Source organism: Oryzias latipes, chromosome 18 (genome assembly GCF_053564925.1).
Source record: "Oryzias latipes strain Hd-rR chromosome 18, Olatipes_Hd-rR_3.1".
NCBI lineage: Eukaryota > Metazoa > Chordata > Actinopteri > Beloniformes > Adrianichthyidae > Oryzias > Oryzias latipes.
The window spans coordinates 16,708,708-16,730,980 of NC_136254.1; positions in this window are offsets into that span (position 1 = coordinate 16,708,708).

Below are 22,273 nucleotides of genomic sequence, written 5' to 3' on the forward strand. Positions count from 1 at the left end.
CTCAAAAGATGATCAGAGGGGGTCTTTAAGCAACAATTTAATAAAAGGCACTTTTTCTCTTTGACTTTTAAAATATATTTGTTTCTTTTTTCTACTTCAATGTATTTGAGTGACCATTGTAAGTTTTTCCATCAGTGACAGAGGGCTACCAACAATTTTGATTCACACCTGTAGCTAGCTGTTCAGCGGCATAAAACAGTGAGGCAAGAGACTGAAAATGTATTTAAGATAAAAACAATACAGATATTTTACTGACTCTGTGGCTTCTCTTCATTTAGAGCGACACATTTTACATTCGCTACATATACGCTCACTGGCCAATTTCTTAGGCACATCTGTCAAAATGCTCATAAATGCAATTTTCTAATCACCCAGTCACATGGCAGATCCTCAATACATTTATTAGTGCAGAACTATCTAATTACCTGGATTTTAGCAATTTGGACACCATCCTAACTACTTTTCTTTATAAACAGCAAATATTTCACAAAGTGAAAATCTTATTAATACAAGCAATTTACACAGACTATTTATTAATCCACTGTGTTCTGAAGATTAAAATGTTGTTTTTTAAAAAAAAATACATTTAAATGCAAAAAATGTGTGTAATCCATTGTGGTCTGCATTCGCCAATTTAGTGAGCATTGATGCATACTGGTTTTTCGCAGAGACTTCTTGGAAATTTCCAGGGCACTGGATTTTGAAATTGTAGATTCGGGCAGTACTAAAAAATAGCAAACGCACTATATAGTTGACTATATAGTGAGTAGTGAAGGAATTTGGACATAGCAAGGGTCAGGATGATCTGCTACAGTTCAAACAGAGCGTCAGAATGGGGAATAAAGGTGATTTAAGTGACTTTGAATGGCATGGTTGTTGGTGCCAGACGAGTTGGTCTGAGTATTTCAGAAAGTGCTGATCTAAGGATTTTCGTGCACAACCACTTCTAAGGTTTACAGAGAATGGTCCAAAAAAGAGAAAAAATCCAGTGAGTGGCAGTTGTGTGGGCGGAATGACCTTGTTGATGCCAGAGGTCATAGGAGAATAGCCAGACAGAGATTTACATCATGGTTGTGCAGCAAATGCATGATGATATTGTGTCAATATGGACCAAACTCTCTGAGGAATGTTTCCCCAGTCTGGACCCCACAAGACCTTTTTTCTTCAATGATTTGTGATCTTCACTGGTGTCCATGGATTACATGAAATCCTATCCAAATGTATCCACCTTTGTCATGGTAGGAATAACACTTCAATGTAAGGGTGGGGTCATCTGGACCCCAAAAGATAGCACAAGGGTTAACGTAAACTTTAACATTGTGCAGAAATAATCTAATAAAATATCGATCGTAATAACTTTCTTATCAGACACTTAAAACAAATGTAAATGTATTGATGCAATTGTAGCAGCAATATTTAATGTTTTCTTTGTTATAGTACAATTAGCTTTTAATGCTGCTGGGGGGTTAAATTAAACCAAACTTAATAAAATAAAGAATAAAATAGAATAGAATTTGTTTCTTTTCCGAAGATGGTGGAGGTTTTTTTTCTATTCTATCTTGTTCAATATATTCTTCTGTTCTTCCATTATTGTTATATGATTTGAACCAAATGATTTCACACCTTTTACCTCCTATCTGCTCTAGCATTTGTCATCATTAAACTTGGGTTAAGGAAAAGTACAGTGGTTTCTATGTTGACCAGTAAATCAAACATTTTGAGGCTTAGACAGACCATGACCATTGGAAGTAGTGCTATTAAACTAGCACTACTGTTTGTAAATGGAACCTAAATTCTCCATGAGACTGACTTAAAGAAAGCTCAATCTTAGCCCCCCCTCCTCTACCCCATTCCATATTTGTTACTTGGAATGGGGTAGAAGTGCCTTCTGGGTTCTCTCTTCTTTAGCTTTTTATAATAATTTCTCTTTTATTTGTGTTTGTTTTTGTGTATTTTATTATGAGGGGCTTATTTTATTATTTCATTGCATGTGTGGGGATTGGTGTTTTTTGGGTTCTTGTTTGTTTTTATGAACAGCACCTTGAGCTGTTCTTTTTACATGAAAGGTGCTACAGAAATAAAAATTAATTAGAATTTAAATTTGACTTTATTTCTCCAGCATTCTTCTTCATCTTACTTTTAATTTTAAAAGAGCATCTCAACTTAATTTGCTTTATTCTTTTATATCAGTCAACTCCGCCTTTTTTTTACTCTTTACTTCCTTCTTCTGTCCCTCTTTTCTCCTTCTTCACCTCCCCTCCCTAACTCCCTCCTGCTGTTCAGGGCCTGTTGCTGTTCACTGTACCAGGCAACTTTGCTTCTCTCTTCTTTTGTTGGGGTGACAAAGGGGGCCGGTGCCCTCTCGCAGGCTATGTTACAGGCTGTCACATGAGGCGGACACTCTGGGACAGCCCTGCGTTATCTGCTGTGACAACTCTGATTACTTCCACAGCCCCCAATCTGATCAGCACATCCAGTTCAATTAGTAGCAATTAGTCTTGCCCCCACCCCTCTTGCAACTCAAACCCAACCCTTTACTTCACCTCCTCCTCTTCACTCCCTCAGCTTTCACCTCCCACCTCCTGCTGTGATTCTCCAAAAAAGCTGCCAAGCTTTCAGCAACTCACTCAATCTGGCAAACTAGCTGGAGAACAACTTTGGGTCGACTTGTAGCCTCTGTTCCCCCCGTCACCACACCACCCCCAGTTCACCCTCCAATTATCTTCTCACACACACATTCACACAGTGACTGATTCACACATTCATACTCAAATGCACCATGAGGGCACATATTCAAAGTGACACTTCACACAGAAACTGCCTGTGTCTGCACAGACTTCAGCGCACAAAAATCCACAGCTTCTGCTTAAAAGCAACACACGGTCAAATGCACGGGCGTCCAGCTTGCACACACCCAAATATAAAACCAAAGGTAAAACCAAAATCATAAAAAATAGGTTTGAAATATTAACAGTTTAACAAATAAGTAGCTGCTGTGAATCAGAACTTTAAAGCATTTCATGTTGTTTCTGATCTTTGTTTTGACTGAGCCCATGTACAATTTGTGTTTTCAGTCATTCATACAGCAGTTGTGGACAAAGTTTTGACTCTGTCTGCATGCTATAAGTTAGCTCGTCTGCATTTGTCAAATTGAAGTAGGGTGGATTCACAACGCCCCAAAACTGGCAGGTCAATTAGGCAATTTAAGTAAATGTTAGGGAGGTATTGTCTGAAGCCAGTGCTGTAGGTTCCAAAAAGGGAACAAACAAACAAGCAAAAAAAAGTTCACAAAGCAGGTGACCAAAAAAGGATGTACTGAAAAAATAGAGAGTAAAATTCCTTGAAGTCGATTACCTGTAATGAAGATAGCTGTGGGTAATTACTAACTGATACCTGGTGTGACTGTGAGAGACAGTACAAAACTTCAGAACATATTACAAACCAACATTACTAAAACAAAGCAAAACCAACACAATCCTCACAATATACATTTTTAAAATGGTAGAAAAGATGATCTGACAGCACAACACAGGGTGGTTGGAGGAGACCTGGGGGAGGGCCAGAAATAAAAGAAAACCATAGAACAATCCAGGTTCAAGCACCCAAACAGCAATAGGGAATACAATGGTGAACCTCTCCACAGGAACAGAGCAGGAAGAAGAGGAGCAGTCTTGAAGATTCTTCCCAGTGACAGGAAACATGAAGTGGACCAATCCCAGTGACCCTTTCAAGGTGAAGTGGAGCATTCGCAGCGACCTCCCAAAGCATAGGAAACATGAAGAGGAGCAATCCCAGTGACCCTTCCCATGTGAAGCACAGCAATCCCGGCGACCCTCCCAAAGCATAGGAAACATGAAGGGGAGCAATCTCAGCGACCCTTCCCAGTGACAGGAAACATGAAGGGGAGCAATCTCAGCGACCCTTCCCAAGGTGAAGCAGAGCAATCTCGGCGACCCTCCCAAAGGATGGGAAACATAAAGGGGGGCAATCCTCCCCAGAGGCTTACAAAGTGAATAGAAGGGCGGATCGGTGACCTATGTCAGAGACAGGAAACATGACGAGGTTTGGCCCTGGCATTACCCCTCAGGAACAGTAATGCAGAAGCATGGCTTGACATGGCATGGCATGACTTAAATAGGGTTGTATGAAAACCTTCTTCTAGCAATGGTAAGAGACCTGCTACTGCAGGTTTGTCATGTCATTCTGAAAGATCCTTGTAACCGTACTGTAAGACCCAAAAAATGGATGATTAACTTTAATGAAGACATTTGTGTATAATTAACAGTTTGAACATGTTGTGACTTTAACAGAGGTAACACTACCTAATAATAAAACATAATATAAACCAACAAAAAACATATGTACATTAGATACAGCAAGGGCTGTTTACTCGTAAAACAAAAAGCCGTGGTTAAAATGTAAGTTGATGTCTAGTTAGTATTACAACCCCCCATCCCCTCTTCCTGGGTGATTATGGAATTAACTGGCCTAATCTCTGGAAAAACTTTCAGATGAATTGTTTTTACCTTTCATGAAATATCTTCTTGTAAAAACTATTTAAACCCATTTTTATACTTAAAAAAATACATTTTACCTACTTGTATTTATGTAATTCCTACTTTTACAAACTTTTTTTCATTTAAAAATGTATTTTATTTTCAATTACTTTAACATTTGACTGAACTTCTGTTGAAATATTTAAACTTTGTTTTATTTAGTCTTATTCAAGTTTTTCTAGTTTAATTGATATAAAGTGTCCATCCATCTATCTTCTTAACCTGCTGAATCCTTTTTGGGGTCACAGGGTTGCCGGAGCCTGCCTCAGCTACAAAGGCAGGGTACAGCCAGGACAGGACAGCATTCTGTTGCAGTGCCACACAACCATACACACTCACAGTCACACCTAGGGACAATAAGGAGTCATCAGTTAACTAATAAAGCAAATTTTTGGACTGTGGGAGAAAGCTGGAGTGCTTAGAAAAATCCCCTGCAAACACATACAAAAACTGAATGTTTCCTTGCTGTCATTCAAGTAAGATCTGTTTTTCTTCATTTTCTTTGTGTAGGTTTGTGTAGGTTTCCAGGTACTCCGGCTTCTCCCACATGTTAAAAAATCTAAGTTAAATTCATTAGTTGAGAAATTTCTTGAGTAATGTTTAAAATGTGTTGCCTCAAAAACATGTTTCAAACATGTTTGATTGTCACTTATTGAACTTTAACATTTGTTACATTTTTACAAAAGAAATCTACAGTTAACAGACTAACGTTCCATTGTTTGTTCCATATCAGTTTGTTTTGTTCCCATTTCAGTCAGACAACTCTTGCAGTAAGAAATATTTATTTCACATTCTTTAAGTTGGCATTCACATCTTTTTCATTTGGCATAAGGCTCTGTTCAATTCCATGAGATAATTTCCATAAAACTTTCGGGGTAACAAAACCCCCCTTAACAGAGCCCACAGGTGGAAGCCGGGGAGGAGGGAGGGGCGAAGAATGAGCGCTGAAGGTAAGAAAGAGAATGAACAACTGCGCACCTGGGCTTAAATAGGACGCTGAGCAAGTGCGTTAATTGACTGATCCGCCCTAGGGGAGTAACCTGTAAAACACTGCCGAGTGTCCCTGCCTGAAATAGCGACAGGTCGCTTATTTCGAAGCTTCCAACGACAGTACTACGAGCTTAACGGCCATGAAGTTTTCTTCCATTTGGCATACCAATTATATGCGCTCAAGAAACATTAATTTAGTCAAAGTTCCATCTAAATATTAAGAACGAGCTCAAAGGCCATAATTACTATGCTTCATTGGCATACTACATACATAAAAGCTTAAGAAACCAAATTCGAGCTCCATCTCATACTATAATACAGGGGTTTGCAGGCTTCGGATGCGATGCATGGATAAAGAAAAAGCAGTATTAGTCTCGGCAAAGAATATATAAATAATCCAGAAAATAATCAGTTTCAAAATGCTTGAGATAAATGGAATAACAGTGCTTTTAAAGAACAAATCTGAAAAAGTGAAATTTAGTAGAGAGTTAAGGAAAAGTCCCATTGTGGATTCATCGCACCATAGAAACCACCAGAATCACAAATTCCAACAGTGAATTGATAGTGAATTATAGACCGGCACGAACTCTTAACACCCAATTTTATATACACCAATGGTAAGAGAAGTAACCTTTGACAGTTTCAGAGGGACGCACCTTCAGAAGATCATCGAGGAGCAGGCAATGGGAAGGGTAACCAATGACCAAGGAGATTTGTACATGAGAAAGGTCAACATCCCACGTAGCAATGGACTGCAGCTCGGCTGGATTTGATTCTTGTATTTGATATTAGTGGTCCTCAAATAAGTGGACAACAAAGCACAGACTACTGAAATTTTTATTAGCCAAGGGCGTCTGGATACTGCAAAAGAAGAACTTGAGATCCACGATGAATCGTACGATTTTGATAGTGTTTTAGCTAGGCTGAACCTTATGCATTTAGAGGCGGAGTATAACAAGCCTTTAAATGGAGAAACATCTAGCCGAGTGTCATCTGCTTAAGCAGGGCAGATAGAAGACTGGCTTGTGGACACAAGATTTAACTCTTGAACTAAGCTTGAGAGCGTAAGTGATATAGTTTCTACGGTCAGGGTAAAAATTGCTCATGGTGTTATTTAAACACCAACCAAGTCAACCATTGACACATAAGACTATCATCTCACTATTGAAACAGCCTTAATATAATCTCCATGGCTGAATTCTCTAATAACCACACGATCCCATAAAACCATTAGAGCTGTGGATCCTGGCAGCCGGACATACACAAACCACTCTTCATAAATCTTTCTCCCCAAAACCAGAGGGCGCAGCCTCAGAAGAACAACTGAGGGAGACTGAAGACACGACAGTCAACATTATAACAAAACCACTCCAAGCATTGAGAAGGAAACCAAACACAAGACATGAATATCCAGAACAGGAACCTGGGGCCCAGGATCGAACTACCTGGAACAGAACACAAGATGAATGGATGACCGTGGGACCAAGGCCACAGCAAATTTCAGGTGGCCCAAACATTGATGAATCAGTCATTCAACCTAAGAATGAATAAACGACACGCTGCACTAAAGCGAGATATTACATAATGGGGAGCGGCATAAATCAATGGACCGTCCAGATCTGTGGAAGAAAATAAATCCGGACGGGTGGAGGACCATACATCATAGACAACGTGGAAACCCAGATTCGAAAAGGAATTTTAGCCACAGAGATGCAAAAGACCAAAGGATACAGAGGGAAATTGACCACCGAGAAATCATCAATAACACGCAAAAATGAGGGGAGCCCATAGCCTACACCAAGTCCAGTACAGGGCCTCTGATAATACAGTCGAAATTATAAGGACTGCCACAACAGCTGAAAGGTAAACCGATAAACACTTCGCGCCAGCTGAATGCCAAGAGACGCCTCTGGGAGGCATAGAGAGGCAGGACAGTGAGAACAGTGATAACAGTCATCCCCAGCCACATCTCGCGTTCGGAGGAAAATCGTCAAAAACATGACAGATACGGCAGCCGAAGGAACTGACACATAACACTTCAAACCCCACCTAAACCAAAGACGCCACCGGGAGGAATGGAGAGGCAGAACAGAGAGAGCATCAACAGAACCAGCCTCTCCCAGCCATGCACAGCGTCCGGTGGAACAAATTATAGAGATGGCATAGGCAGCTAAGCGCAAACGAAAACCAGAAGGATCACGAGGAAAAGCTGCTGATGCAAAATTTAAAATGGAGGAACCGAGGCGCTGACAGTTCCCACACAATCGCATCAAACCTGAATGTCCTAGTGGCCACCTTAAGGCCGACTCAAAACAGAAAAAATGGGGTTCTGGGAAGAGCCCATGACAAACCCCCCACAAACCAACGATAAATCCCCAAAACAACCAGAGAAAATACATCAAAGCATCTGAAGGCCAGGGGAAACGCTACTCGTTTCCTACACTCACAGAAGAGACAAGTCGATAAACTGACCAATCCAAATGCAGGTTAAACTAATGTACACAGCTTCCAAAACATAGAACTAAACCAGCGTAAATGACATGAGGACTGTGCATTTTAAAGTGAAAACACACCCAACTGTAAATTTTAAAAAGTACTAATCATCTGGCAATCTAGAATATTCTTTTTTTTTGTATTTTTTTGAATTATTCATTAAGATCATTATAGGATAGGTTCTATCAGTTGCTTTTTAAAGCAGTGCCTTTAGCAATCAAGGCCTGCCCTCTCCCCCATATACACAGCGTCACACACACTTCCTTAGTGTAAATTCACATGCCTCCTTAATGATTACGTTCTTGTTGAATAATGCTATTTATTTAACACAAAGGACCTAGGAGGTGATATGCCGGTACATCAAAAATATTTGGGGTTTCTTTGTGTGTTCATGAGCAGTCTTAACTTGTAAATGCTAACCCTAATGCCATAAAAAAGCTTTTAAATTCTTTTTGCTGGTGGTGTTGCTAGTAACTCTTACAAAACTCTCAGTTATGGAAACATTAATTTAGTGTAGGAATTTATAACAAACACACCAAAATGGACATTGGCACAAATGCCCCTTTATTTGCAGATCCTCTTTGTGTGACACCCACACAACTCCCCCTACCCTTTCCCCCCCATGCGCACACCTGGTCTTCACAAATTAGGGCCCTGGTAAATCAGTGAGGGTAGATGCACGGACAGGAGGGAGTTGAGAGAGTTGAGGGAGAGGGGTGTATGCTTGCTCTTGCAGCATTCCAGTGGAGCAAAAAGTTAATGACTGGCCTTTTGTTCTATGTGAAACCTGGCTAGGGAAGAAGTGTCCCACTAATCTCTGGGTTTTATTGTAAGATATTGCATTTGCCATATTTTTCTTTGAGAAAACGCTTATTTTTTAGCTTAAATACCATTAAAAGTTAATTGGAATGTCAAAATAGCCAAAGTTTGACAGTTTGAAAGAGTACAGTTAAAACTTGCCCGCAGGATTGCAAGGAGATCTAACTGAATATGATCGATTTTACTTTTCAATCTGATTTTAATTAGATTCAGTGAACTTGGCTTTCCCCTTTATTGCCTCTTTCCTCGCAGAAAAAAAGCCGCCCAACACGCCCGCCTTCCCTGCAGGCCTTAATGCATGCTGACAGTTTTGCTCCGTAATTGGTGATCACACCCAGATGGATGGTTCCCTAATATGCTGTTCCCAATAAAGCCAAGCGGGCAGCTCAAGAGAAAAAGGGGCAGCAGGGGGAGCTGAGCTGTGGTGGCAGTGGTGGAGAGGGGGCCGCCCTTGATTTGTTGGTGATAGATACAAGAGCAGTAAACACCCTGGGCTGTGAGACCGACAGTTTGGCTAAGCTTTTGTTCTCACATCCGTTGAAAAGAAGAGACCCCCCATCACCCACCACCGGCCTCCAACCTTACCCCAACCTCCCCCTCCTCCTCTCCTCCTTCCATGCAATACCAGTCTGCTTCCTCTCTGCAGAACTCCCTCTGTTTGCAGGCAATGTGAAAAAGAGCACTGGATGAGAACATCTGCAAGTTTCTGTGTGTGTTTTTGTGTGTGGGTGTTCTGAGTTTGTGCTGAGAGCAGGACTAGGAAATGATCTCTTGTGTCTGTGTGTGGCTCCTCCCTTTTGACTGACTAACTGGATTTCTGCAGCTCAAGCCAATGAGGTGTGAATAGAGTCAAAGAACGAAGTGAAGTTCCTGAGGTTATAGGTTGCAATCTGCGTGGCAAATTGGTCCATGTGTGGTCGTGCTGGCTTTAATGGGGAGACCACGAATGGTGATGGACTGGGTCGAGACCCCCTGTTACTAATGAGGGCAACCCACTGTGACCCCAGGGATGCAGAGGGTCAAGTCATGCATGTGTGAATGATCCCAGCGAAGGCTTAAAATTAATGTTAGATCAACTTATAGCCCACAAGGACAATTAATAGGGGTGTAACGATTCATTTTAACCACAATTCGATTCATATCATAATTTGTAGTTGACAATATGATTCAGACTCGGTATTGGTTCATTTTGTACGATCTGTTTTTATCCAATTTACTGTCCTAAAATGGATCCAGGACATCTTTAGTTAAAAAGTCAACCAGTGTGACTCAGAGATACTGAGTACTGAACAGGTACTAAACGGAGGGTACTGAGTATCCACTGTACAGTACAGTACAGTGAGCAGTACTGTACAGTGGATACTGAACAGTGCTGGTGAAGTTTTCCAGATTTCTGTATTTCTTACAAGATAATCAAGTGTAAATTAAAAATGTGTACAAACAAACAAGTAAACAAGAATTAATGGCAAATCCATTCACATTTTAGTTTCCTAAAGTGCAGCCAACTGTTGTTTTTCCAAATCAAAATAATACAAATGGAACATTATCTGTGCAAAATTATAAGTATTTCCACACGTTGGACTATAATGATGGCTTGATCATTTTTTGCTGCCATCACTTGTGTTGTCCGCTGTGATGGCACTTTGTCGAGATAGATAAGAATTTACCTCCTTGTTTTCCTCCGTGTTGTCAACATTATAGTTTATAATCAGCTTTTAAAAGATGAAAGTTACAACAGGTGAAGTAGGTAAAAGTCTCAGAAAAGAAGTTGGAAGCTGCTAAAGTAAAAGCTACACCTTCTGGCTTTCGATTTTTATTACTGAACATGATACCTGAAAACATCTAGTGTCATTTATTTATGTGCTCCTCTGATGAACTGTAGGAATAACCTTTACAGTAATAGCAATAGCACTTGGGAAAGGTTATCTTTCTGGAAAGCATCTGGCCTTCAAGGAAAACCCAATTACACACATTTATGTATCTTGGATACTGGACTTTCAATTATTTTTCTTCCATTCAACACTGCACTATGATGAAAACACATAACATTTTCATCACGCTAAAAATACTTTTGAAATGTAACAACAGCCCTAAATAGAAAACAGAAAAAACATTAATTTTTCATAAATCTGTATTTTAAATAACAGGAAAAAAGGTTTAAAAAATGTATAAAAATCCAAATTTCTTAGCTCTGAGGTTCTGAAATCTTAATCAGGCATGCCAACATTTGAAAAAGAGCAGAAAGGGAAACATATTCCACAAAGTAATTCTATTTATATTTTGACTTAATAACATTGGACTATTAAAACTTTTATAAAAAAAACAAAATACTCTGCAGATTTTTTTTTATCTGACCCAAAGCTAATCAAGCATAAATGTCACTTTTCACTTGTTTTAAACAGCTCTTTTGTTGCAAATTAGAATCCATAAAGGAATAAAAATGTTATATTGCCAATGTTGTGGCAGCATATTGCAGATATAACAGCAAAGGACAAACACCCATAATTTTCTTACTTACTAAGAAAAACAGTTTTTACCTAGGAGCTGGAACTCTGCATATCACCATCGGTTATTTTAAAAAAGCTCTCCCACCTTTGAATTCTAAATAATGCCTTCACTTCTTGTGTTACTGACTATCTAACCTCAATTGTCAGTTTCTCTTCAATATGCTGTCAATTTAGTGCGGATTGCAGTCGAAGATGACAATAAAATACCACAAGCTTTCTGCATAAAACCTTGGATTTATTCAAGGAAGCACTTCTGCTGTGCATTAGCCTCCATGCATTATTCTTGTTAGACTAAATGATTGTAAAAAAGAAAAAGAAGGACATGATTGTTGGTTTTCAGAGCAGAACTTTTCAGGGTTAGAAAAGGTTTGTTAACACATACAGAATGCTACTTTACAGGCCGACTGTGTTGAAATCTAACAAATGGAAGTACTATGTTGTGTCCTTGAACTCTAATCTATTTGTGAAAATAAACTAATCAAACAAGAAAAGGAAATGAATTGCTACTTTTAGAAAAGGCTTTTTTTTTTATTCCAGTTACTTGTGGGTTGATGGACCACCTACAATTTCCTACACATGTTGTGATAGTCACCCAATACAAACACTTGAAATAAATGTAACATTTGAAAGCGAAAGGAAGGAGAGTCGATGCCAAACATGTGGCTTATTCATGCCAGTGGATGCACAGAAGAAAGAAGAATTTAGGAACCTTGACTCTCACATGAGTATGGCAATAAATGGAGGGATTTGGATCTTTGAAACAAGATTTAAGAGAGGTTTTTGTGACAAAAAACATCAACCCCTATTTAATTAACCAATGCAAAGATGAAAAATGTGAGGAGTAAATGCCAGTCTTCTTTCTATTAAGCTACAGATTGGATTTAATATGGTGAAAGGCCAAACACAATGTGTTGTCTGAACTTTTTCATCTGTGGTACACCTCTGTTGCTGGGGTGAGATTCATTTAGTTCTGTGAAAGGTTTGTAAATTGAAAAGAGGAAAGACAAACGACAGGCTGTGAATGTATGTGTGCCTGAAAGCATGCACATGAGATACTTTGCTGTAAATTAGCAAATTTTTAGGCCTCAATGGCCACAGCCAGGACTGAAAATGTAAAATGGGTTTATTTGTGTTTGCACAAAACTTTATCAAGGATGGTGCTCAGAAAAACATGTTGTAATGTGAAAGCAGTAACTTCTAACAATTTGAATAATTTTCTCCAAATGATAATCATTTTCTTCAGACAATTTTGGTAAACAAAACATTTTTTTGGTCCTTTTCTAATTCCCCTCTCTTCTTTCCCCTAACCCTATCTTAGATGACCCCACCCTTGCATTGACATGTTCTCCCTACCATGACAAAGGTGGATAAAGGTGGAAAGATGTCATGTAATCCATAGACACCAGTGAGGTTCAAAAATCATTGAAGAAAAAAGGTTCAGCGCACTGTCTTGTGGGTCTAGATGACCCCACTCCTAATGTAAAAGGGCCTAGGATAGCACAAGGGTTACATGCAGCTATTATCCTAACTTGCGAACTCTTTGAGTTTTTTCATGTCTGATTTTGGTCATGTTGCATGCTAGTTTTTTGTAAATTTCTTGCAGATTTGTTTTGCATCTTAAACAGTTTTCTGTTTTTTAGTTATTTTTTTTATTATTTTGATTTTTAGTTTGCTTGCCAGGAAATATAATGAAGGTAATGAAACGATTAATTAAATAAAAATGTCACTTTAGCACAGTTACCATGCAGAATTGTTCTGTGAATGTTTTTTACCCATCTGTAAATGGCAAGACGCGTATCAAATACGCACATCATCAGGTTTTGTAAAAAGAGGTGGGAGCAGACAAGATTTCTCTTCAACCCACTCCTTTTCAAGCACACTGTATTGTTTTATGTCTTCAACCACTGTGTTGATTTTTCATTTGTTTTGTGTTTGAAATAAAAAACTAAACTGAAACTGAAACTGAAGGTGTATGTTACAGTTGCTTTTGGAGAAAAACAAACTGATTCAGTCATCTCTTTATGGTAAAGTGACTCTGTCACGTTTTCTTTCAAACAAACCATCTGATGCATGCATTGCTAGTTTGAGTTTCACAATTGTCTGACTAAAAATACAGACAATCACAAGTCATAATGTTAAATGTGATTTTTAATAAAAAGATTTGCTAGACTTCTTCCAAACATTAAATACTTTGTAAAGATTTTGCTAGTTTGTTAATAGTTCATAAAGTTGACTTGGATAAAGAGGTTAAACAGGTTGTTTTCTATTTATTTAGTTAAAAGTGTACTACTGTTCTTTTATGCTTTTTTTCTCGTTAATAATATTTCTATTGATTGTTTATATTTACTTCATCATATTTTTACCCCTACAACTTTGATATATACTTCTAATTCTCATTTATGTTTATGTTGTATTTTTGTTGTTAATTTCACTTTGTTTTTGGGTAGACAAAATTGTCACCTACTGGGACAACAGATGAAAAAAAGCTTTTTGGCTAACTATTGCATTTGAAGATGATTTTTAATGTCCAATATGCCTTCCAAATAAACTAAACTAATAAATAAATACAAATGCTTGGTGACTATTTTAATTAAGTGCTCCTATATTGTCTGTAGAGGGATGGAGAGAACGGTATCTGCATCCGTATTCTCTTGAAGTGATGGAGAAATGCAGAGCCACTTTATCTTTTGTGCATATCAGGCATGTTTATTCATGACAGAAAGATCCAGAACATGCTCCTCAGATCAGGGAGTCCGCCATATACGTTTAACAATGCGCATGCGCAGCTCAGCTGCAGAACCACAGACATCACTGTCATCAGGTTACTGTAAAACACCTTGTCTGAACACATCCTAAGACATACGCTCTAACTTTACCATAACACATTGAGTAAGGGCACACTTCAATCTCTACATTTTAACACTATCCTTTTTTACTTTTGACCGGCATATCAGACAAAACATACACAAATACCTGCATGATTTTTGGTGATCAAAAGTGAATATTGTTATTTTCCATTTTTTAAAATTTGTCTTGTGTTGGGTCATTTTCACATTCTGTTTAAAGCTTTTAGTAATAAAACATTTTCCGGTTAATTGAGTAACTTTATCAGCAACAAGCTGATGACCGGCATATCAGACAAAACATACACAAATACCTGCATGATTTTGGTGATCAAAAGTGAATATTGTTATTTTCCATTTTTTAAAATTTGTCTTGTGTTGGGTCATTTTCACATTCTGTTTAAAGCTTTTAGTAATAAAACATTTGCCGGTTAATTGAGTAACTTTATCAGCAACAAGCTGTAAGGAAAAGAGGGAACCAGAGGAAATAATCTTGTTAAGCCTAATGGCATATTTTTTTAACAATTTAAAAGTCAAAGAGATCATAATGACTCCAGTTATTCTTATCTTGTTAATATGATGGCGTAGCGGACATCCCTGGCTTCCATATCTGGGCCTTTTGGTAGTAAAGTAAAACAAACATTTCATCACATTTGACAGTGTTACACAAATCACATTTTCAACTTAAGGACATCAAAATATTTCATTACAATTAACAATTTATGTACAATTTAAGAGAAACAACCAACCAGAACAGTCAGACAAATGCCGGTTAGTGCAAAGTGTCGCTAGTTATAATTTCCCCTTTAGAGCAATCATCCACCTATAAAATAATTTAAATATCTTCCCACTTCAGCTTTAATTAACTGTTTGAACTATTTGAAGATTGAACTTTCCCAAGAAACTTTGTGAAAAAAATTATATTTTTCACATTTAACCCTTTTGAAGGCAGCAGTTCTTCCAATGTTCTATGCAGTGGATAAGTCAACCACAACAACATAAAACAGATTGAGGTAAAATTCAGCTTTAGTATGTTCTTTATGAAACTATAAAATAAATTTAAATTTCTCTTTTTTTGTTTTTTTGTTGTTTTTTTTTTTTTTGGGGGGGGGGGCTTAAACAGGAAGATTTTGGAGAGAGTTGTACTAGGTTTACTCTTATGATGACATTAATTGAATTTTGAGGCAAACATTTTCCTTATTTGAGCTGCATAAAGTAGTTGTTGGTTTACAAAAAACTACCTAGACTCCCAAACCACATTGCACCGGCCCCTTTTGAGCTCTCCTACAAGTGGTGGGCCCATGGGAGAGTGGTCCCACGTTGTTCCTGGGCCCAACTGGGGCATGGGAAGTCTGGGTATCTTTGCTTAGACTGCTGCACCCGCAACCCGGTCCCAGATGAGCTGAAGAAGATGGATGGATGGATAGATACTCATACTCTGAAGTGCAAATCCCTTTAACAAATCACTCAGCGCAAAAGCAGAATAAATATTTAAAAAAAAACACTTAACCCTTGTGCTATCTTAGATTACCCCACCCTTGCATTGACGTGTTCTCCCCACCATGACAAAGGTGGATAAAGGTGGAAAGATTTCATGTAATCCATGGACACCAGTGAGGTTCACAAATCATTGAAGAAAAAAGTTCAGTGGGTCTAGATGACCCAACTCCCAATGTTAACGTGCCTAGGATAGCACAAGGGTTAAAGCAAAACAAAAAATGTTACATTTTAGAAATCAAAGCAAAATTACAGAGACCTAAATGTAAAAAAAAAAACATTTTGGAAAACAGAAGTAATTTTCAGAAATCAAAATGAAATTTTAAAAAATGAAACAAATTAAGAAAAAGGGTAGCTATCCAATTACTGGTTGAATGATGGTGTTTTGAAGTTTTGAAGATCAGCGAACGTAGAAGGATATTTTGCCCAAACTGAGTTTAAGCCTTGAGTGATAAATTACTGAACTTTTGCAGTGACTGTTAAAAAACAGTTAAAGAAATATCATCTGTCGGAAGATATTATCATGCCCAATAACTACCAGTTGGAAAGGTGAACAAACATTATCATCCAATCAGTGATGACCCATAGTACCTACCTTTTCCAGGTTCTTTTTGTTGCATTTTTTAGCATTTCCATTTGATTTTTAGAAATTACTTTTCTTTTCTGAAACGTTCCCTTATATTTTTGTTTCTTTTTTTTAAATGAAAGTGTTTTGGGTTTCTTTGGAGTCGCGTTTTGGTTGCTGGAACTTTGCTTTGATTTTTAAAATGTAATGCAGCTTTTCTATTAATTGTTTTGCTTTTTTAATTGTTGTGATCTTTAATCTTTTTTTGCATTGAATGATTTGTTGATGGGATTTGTATTTCAGGGCCACCGTAGACTCCATCTCCCAATCTGTTCCTTCCATTTGTTTATTTTGTCGCTCCTACATTTTGGTGCTAGAAAATCCTGCAGGTGAATGGGTGAAAATGTGCAGGTTTCTGTTTGCAGACAAAAAGGTTTAAACAGCAAGGTGCAGCGAATCAGCACACCCCTGGTCATTTGCTGGAATTTTCATGTGTCCCCTAAAAAGGTTGAAAAACCCACACAATTAGTCACAAAGAGGTTTGATTATTGGTCATTTTGAAATGTAGCAATAACACAATAACAGAAGAAAATAACAGATGTGTTGAGTAACCAAAATTAAATTCAAACCCTTAAATAAATGATAAACTAGCAAGGAGACTCAAAGATAAACATGGAAATGTGAAGTAAGAACAGATTGCTGTAATTCATAGCTCAGTTGCCAAAAATATAAGATTTAAAATAGGACTTAAACATGAAACAGTCCTTTCTTTATGTGTAGCAGCTGTAGCACATATAGACCCCTCACTTTCAGGACAGAAAACTCTCCTCTTTCTTCCGGGTCAGGCTTTCAGGTTGGTTGGGTTCTCAGGAATGCAGCTGTGAACTTCTTGTGTGAATCGTGTCACAACAAGGAGACATCACTTAGTGCACAAGAGCTGAGAACGGCCGGCAGGTTTGGGGCCTCCTCTGCTCTTGAGGTCACCTGGCAATTAACCTCCGAGTGGGCTCTGATTTTTTTTTTTTCCGGGAGGCAAATAGTGGAAAATAAGCCCTTATACTTACATTTAAAGATTTTGTTTAAAGAAGCTGGAAACTGAACTCCAACATCACCCAACATCCCCCAACACCATAAGTGCTGTTGGTATGATAAAACCTGATTTTTGCTGACTGCGGTGTCAGTAGAAAGCAGTGAAACCTTCTACCAATAAACTTATAATAATATTAAAATTACTGTATATAAACATATATATATATATATAGTTTGCCATTACTTGATTTCTAGTGCAGTCCAGGGCCTTTGATCTAACTGGTGAGCTTGCTTATCACAATCGTTCAGTGGCATAGGAATGAAACTGACCCCCCCCCCCCCCCCCCCCATTTGTATAATTGTCATTTAAAATTTAACATGAACTTTGCATCTTTTTTCTGCTGGTTTTTAATCATGTTCAGCTTAAGAGATTATGAGCCGTTATGTCCACAAACATAAAGTTCTGGGGCTGGAGGGTACATAGCATAAAACACACGATTGATGATTTTTTTTTTTTTATTGAATAAAAGAAGGATGGGAGGTAGGGACCAAGGTTGGGCCAATGGAATGAAATAAATAGAACAAAACACAGCCCATCTATCAGTGTTCTAAAACCGAAACAAGAAAACAAAAGTATCCCTGACTTACTGATAAAAAGGGAATGAAAACATACAAGAGGGGGCACCAACCAACTTACCTAGTGTGCATAACAGAAAATAAGCTACATTAATTGTACAGGGTACCCTATCTTACCTGTCAACAAACCTCACACACTCTCCAGCATTAAGGGAGATAAGCATTCATATAAGTAGTGATCAAGAAAGAGTTCCTCTTACCAGTGATCCACAAGACACAATATTCAGGCCTGGTGGCTGGCTCTGGGGCCGGATTGCACAGCTCGTCAGGTCTCCAACAGTTGTCTTCACTCAGCACATGAAGCACATGCAGAGGAAGAAGAAAGAAAGAAAATAAAAAAATACCTGCAGGTAACACCCCCACCCATACAAGACCAAACACATTTGGTACGATACACTAATCAAAATTTGTCATTCCAGGACGGCTCGGGACTAAGCAAGAGCTAGCACATTTTCGGAGCACTTCCTATGTTGTATGTTTAGGTTGTAATTTTGACAAAGGGACCATCTCATAAGGAGCTGGTTGCTGTTGTACATTCTGGTGAGAAAGACTAAAGGGTCACGGTCTGTAAACACCTTTATTGGTTAAAGACTAGAGCCAAGATAGACTTCAAAATGTTGCAAGGCCAACAATAGTGCAAGTGTTTCCTTTTCTATTGTTGAGTAGTGTTGCTGGTGTTTGTTAAACTTGCAAGAGAAGTAGGCAACTGGCTGGTTGATGTTGTCCTCATCTTCTTGCAAAAGAACGGCGCCTGCTCCCACAAAACTGGCGTCCACTTCAACTTTGAAAAGCCAGCCTTTGGAATGTCATAGGAGCGTTGCACATCCCAAAAGGCATGACTGTATACTTTTACCATATCCAGCTCAGTCACAAATTTCGCAGGGCCAATCATCATCTATGTCGTCATCGATAAGTGGTAACGGTTGGGCATCGGGTACTGTAACCGCGTTCACCTTACGATAATCAGTACAGGGCGGAGGGCTGCAATTTTTTTACCTCCAAATGACAAGGGGAGCTCCATGGATTATTGCTACGAATGGCAAAACCATGCTGCAAAAGGTACTTCACCTCCTTTTTCATCAGGTCTCAACCCCTGCACATAACAGAGGTCATTCTGTTTATTTAAAACAGCTTTTAGGTGTCCTCTTTGGTTCTGCCTTTGAAACTGCAATTAAACAGTGTTGTAAATACATCATGGGGCGCCGTATGTAAAAATTCAGCTCATGAAAATTGAGTGACAATTTTACCATTTTTAAGGGACATTTTTTTCCACAGCTTTACATTTTACATTTATATTTTGTATTTATGTTTAATATTCATTGTTAATATTTGGGCCATTGATTTATAGTAATCCTCTAAAGGTACATACCTCAAGTGCTAGATAATGGTTTTATTTGTGATAAATACTGACAAAATGTGATATAAATGCAGCATATATGGAAGGAAATGTCTTAATGTGGTTATATTGTCACATAATTTTTATAAGGTGAATTTTTACATTCACTGCTCCATAAAGCACGGCTGTCCTTCATCGTCACTGTGATTGGTTCCAATTATGTCCCAAAAGTTTATGAAGAACTCTGGGAGATCATTCTTATTTTTGCATCCTTCTTTACACTGACTGATTTTAAAATCCAGCTCGTGAGACCTTTTGTGAGACCAGATGGTGGGTGGGAAACTCCACTGAAATTACTGTGTGTACCCCAGATATTTCTGTTGCGTTTCCTTGCAAACCTCAGCAGTGAGTCCGTTTTTGTAGTTTCCTTTATGGCTGTTCAGACAAACAATTCCAAATAACACCCCCCCCCCCCTCGCTCTGCCACCCCCTCAACAGCCCGACCTTTAACCCTGCGCACCTCTTTAAAAGTCACATGACCTTGCAGGTGTGGAGGGGTCTTCGCCCCGGCTGACCTCCAATTAGTGACCCTAATTAGTGGAAAGGCCCCCCTGATGGGCCGTTGAGCTGCTTTACAGAGGGAGGAGGTACGGGAAGGTGGGGGTGTCGGGAGGGGGGCATGACAGTGCGACATTCCTGAAAGTCTGTGGACCCACCAGAAACGCAGACGCACAAACACATCCAGCCCATAGTTCATTTGCTGAGGAACAACAAACAGGTTTGGAGAGGCGCGCTGGAACTGATCTGATTCTTTAACGCGGAGTGATGCAAACACTCCTCTTTTCTTCCTTTCATTTCCTCCACAGAGACAAAAACATCACAGCTTTAGTGACAGAAAGCAGGTTTTTATCCAAGGTACTTATTTCCTCATTACATTTTTAAACTAGAAAAAAACTCAAAAACTCACAATAATATAATTTAAAAAAGACATGGTAAAAACATTTATCAAATTGTATTTGCTCACTTTCAGGCATGTTTCTCGATTGGGGAATTTATCAAATAGATGCAGAAAAATGAAATACTAACATTAAATTCAGGAAGTATTAAAATATTTAGAAAAGCCCCAAGTGTTGTGGAATTATTTTTGTTCAACCTTTATTTTGTTTCAGTGTAAGCATCATTGAATGTAATTTTATGATTCACATAAACTCATCTTAATTTTTAGTTTTAAACCTTTTTATTTTGTTTATGTAGTTTTACTAACCAGGTGCCTCAAGAATTACTCAATGCCAGGGGTGTCAAACTCATTTTCACCGAGGGCCACATCAGCATAGTGGTTGTCCTCAAAGGGCCAGATATGACTTATACATGTGACTAAATGTAATGAAAAATAAATGTAACTAGTTAATGTTAAATAACACATTATTTGTTTATTATAATTTTTTAAGTGACAATTACAGTTGCATAGAAAACATATGTTTGTATGTTACTTTAGCATAAATCCTTTTAAATTTCAGTTTAGGTTTTACGGACGGTGTTTAAGTCCTAATGTTTAGTGTCCCAATCCAATATTTCAAGTCCGATTCCCCCTAGATGTGAATAAACACACATCAAATTTTATTTTTTATTTCAAGAAATAAAAAATTTTATGCTCTTGGGGGCCACATAAAATGACATGGCGGGCCACATTTGGCCCGCGGGCCTTGAGTTTGACACGTGTGCTCTATGCCAAACTATCTTGTTCTTTAGGCAGTTTTTTTTTTTGCACTATTACATTTTAAAGCAATTTTGACAACAGTATTACAGCAACAATTTTGTTTGAAACTTAAATCTTCTTTTTTTTTTTTAATAATTTCTTTATCTAATAAACAAACTTTGAAATATATTGTAACATGTTTTAAATGTGGAAAACCTATAAAGATAAATCAAATAAAATGAAACAAAAGGAAAAGATTATGGGTTCAGTAAAATTAAGAATTTGGGCAAATGGGGGAGATTAACATGTTAAATCCTATTATTTATTAGGATTTAAAAATGTCATTAAAAACACACCAAATATATATGAAATAGATATGAACACTGAACGAACATTAACCCGTAAAGACAACTTTGTTAAGGTTTTAAAAGAAATGTTTTAAAAAGTTACTGGGAAAATAAAACCAAATAAATATGAATTAAAAGTAATGGGGCTTGCAAAAAAAAACATCTTACAGCTTCACTTTATTGAAACGTCATTTTGTTGTATTTTGCAGCTTTGCATTTCTTTTTTTAACCTCAGATTATTTTTTTATTTCTTTTTTCCCTTCTTAGTTTTATGAGAAAAATTATTTATTTATTTTTATTTAGGATGAGAAAGTACATTTTACATAATAACTACCATTGCAGGCCTGCAACTATTAAATCACATTACTTCATTAATTCATTCATTCATTTATTCATTCATTCATTTATCTTCCTGTTTAGGGTCACTGGATTGTTGGAGCCAAACTACCATTGGGCACCCTGGACAGTCTGACCGTCCATCACATGGCTAATAAAGCACATCATTTCCTTGAAGGGCTGTCTAAACGTTTAGCTGTTGATGATAAAATTTTCTGTCAACATATTTTGCCACTTCAAACTGGAAAATGGAAATGTATGTACAAAGGTAATTTGCTTTTCAATAAAACTTACTCAAAAAGTTTGACAATTATGAGCAACTCAGACATAACCAGACAGTGAGGAAACTGTTTGAATAAAAACATGTAATTTTTATTTCACAAAATACAACAATCATTAAATTACAACCACACAGTAAATTAATTTTTAAGAATTCAGTGTTTCCCATGAAGTGAATACAACCATACTTATTAGTTTACCTTTGTCATAATTGCCTTATTGATTGTTAGATTTTAGTAATATTTGTGGTTTTCCCCCAAAACCTAAAGATCCCTTCTGTGTAGGTCTTCTTTTGAGAGCTCTTTACTGCAGCTTCCTGCTTTGCTGCTAGAGAGTAACTCAGT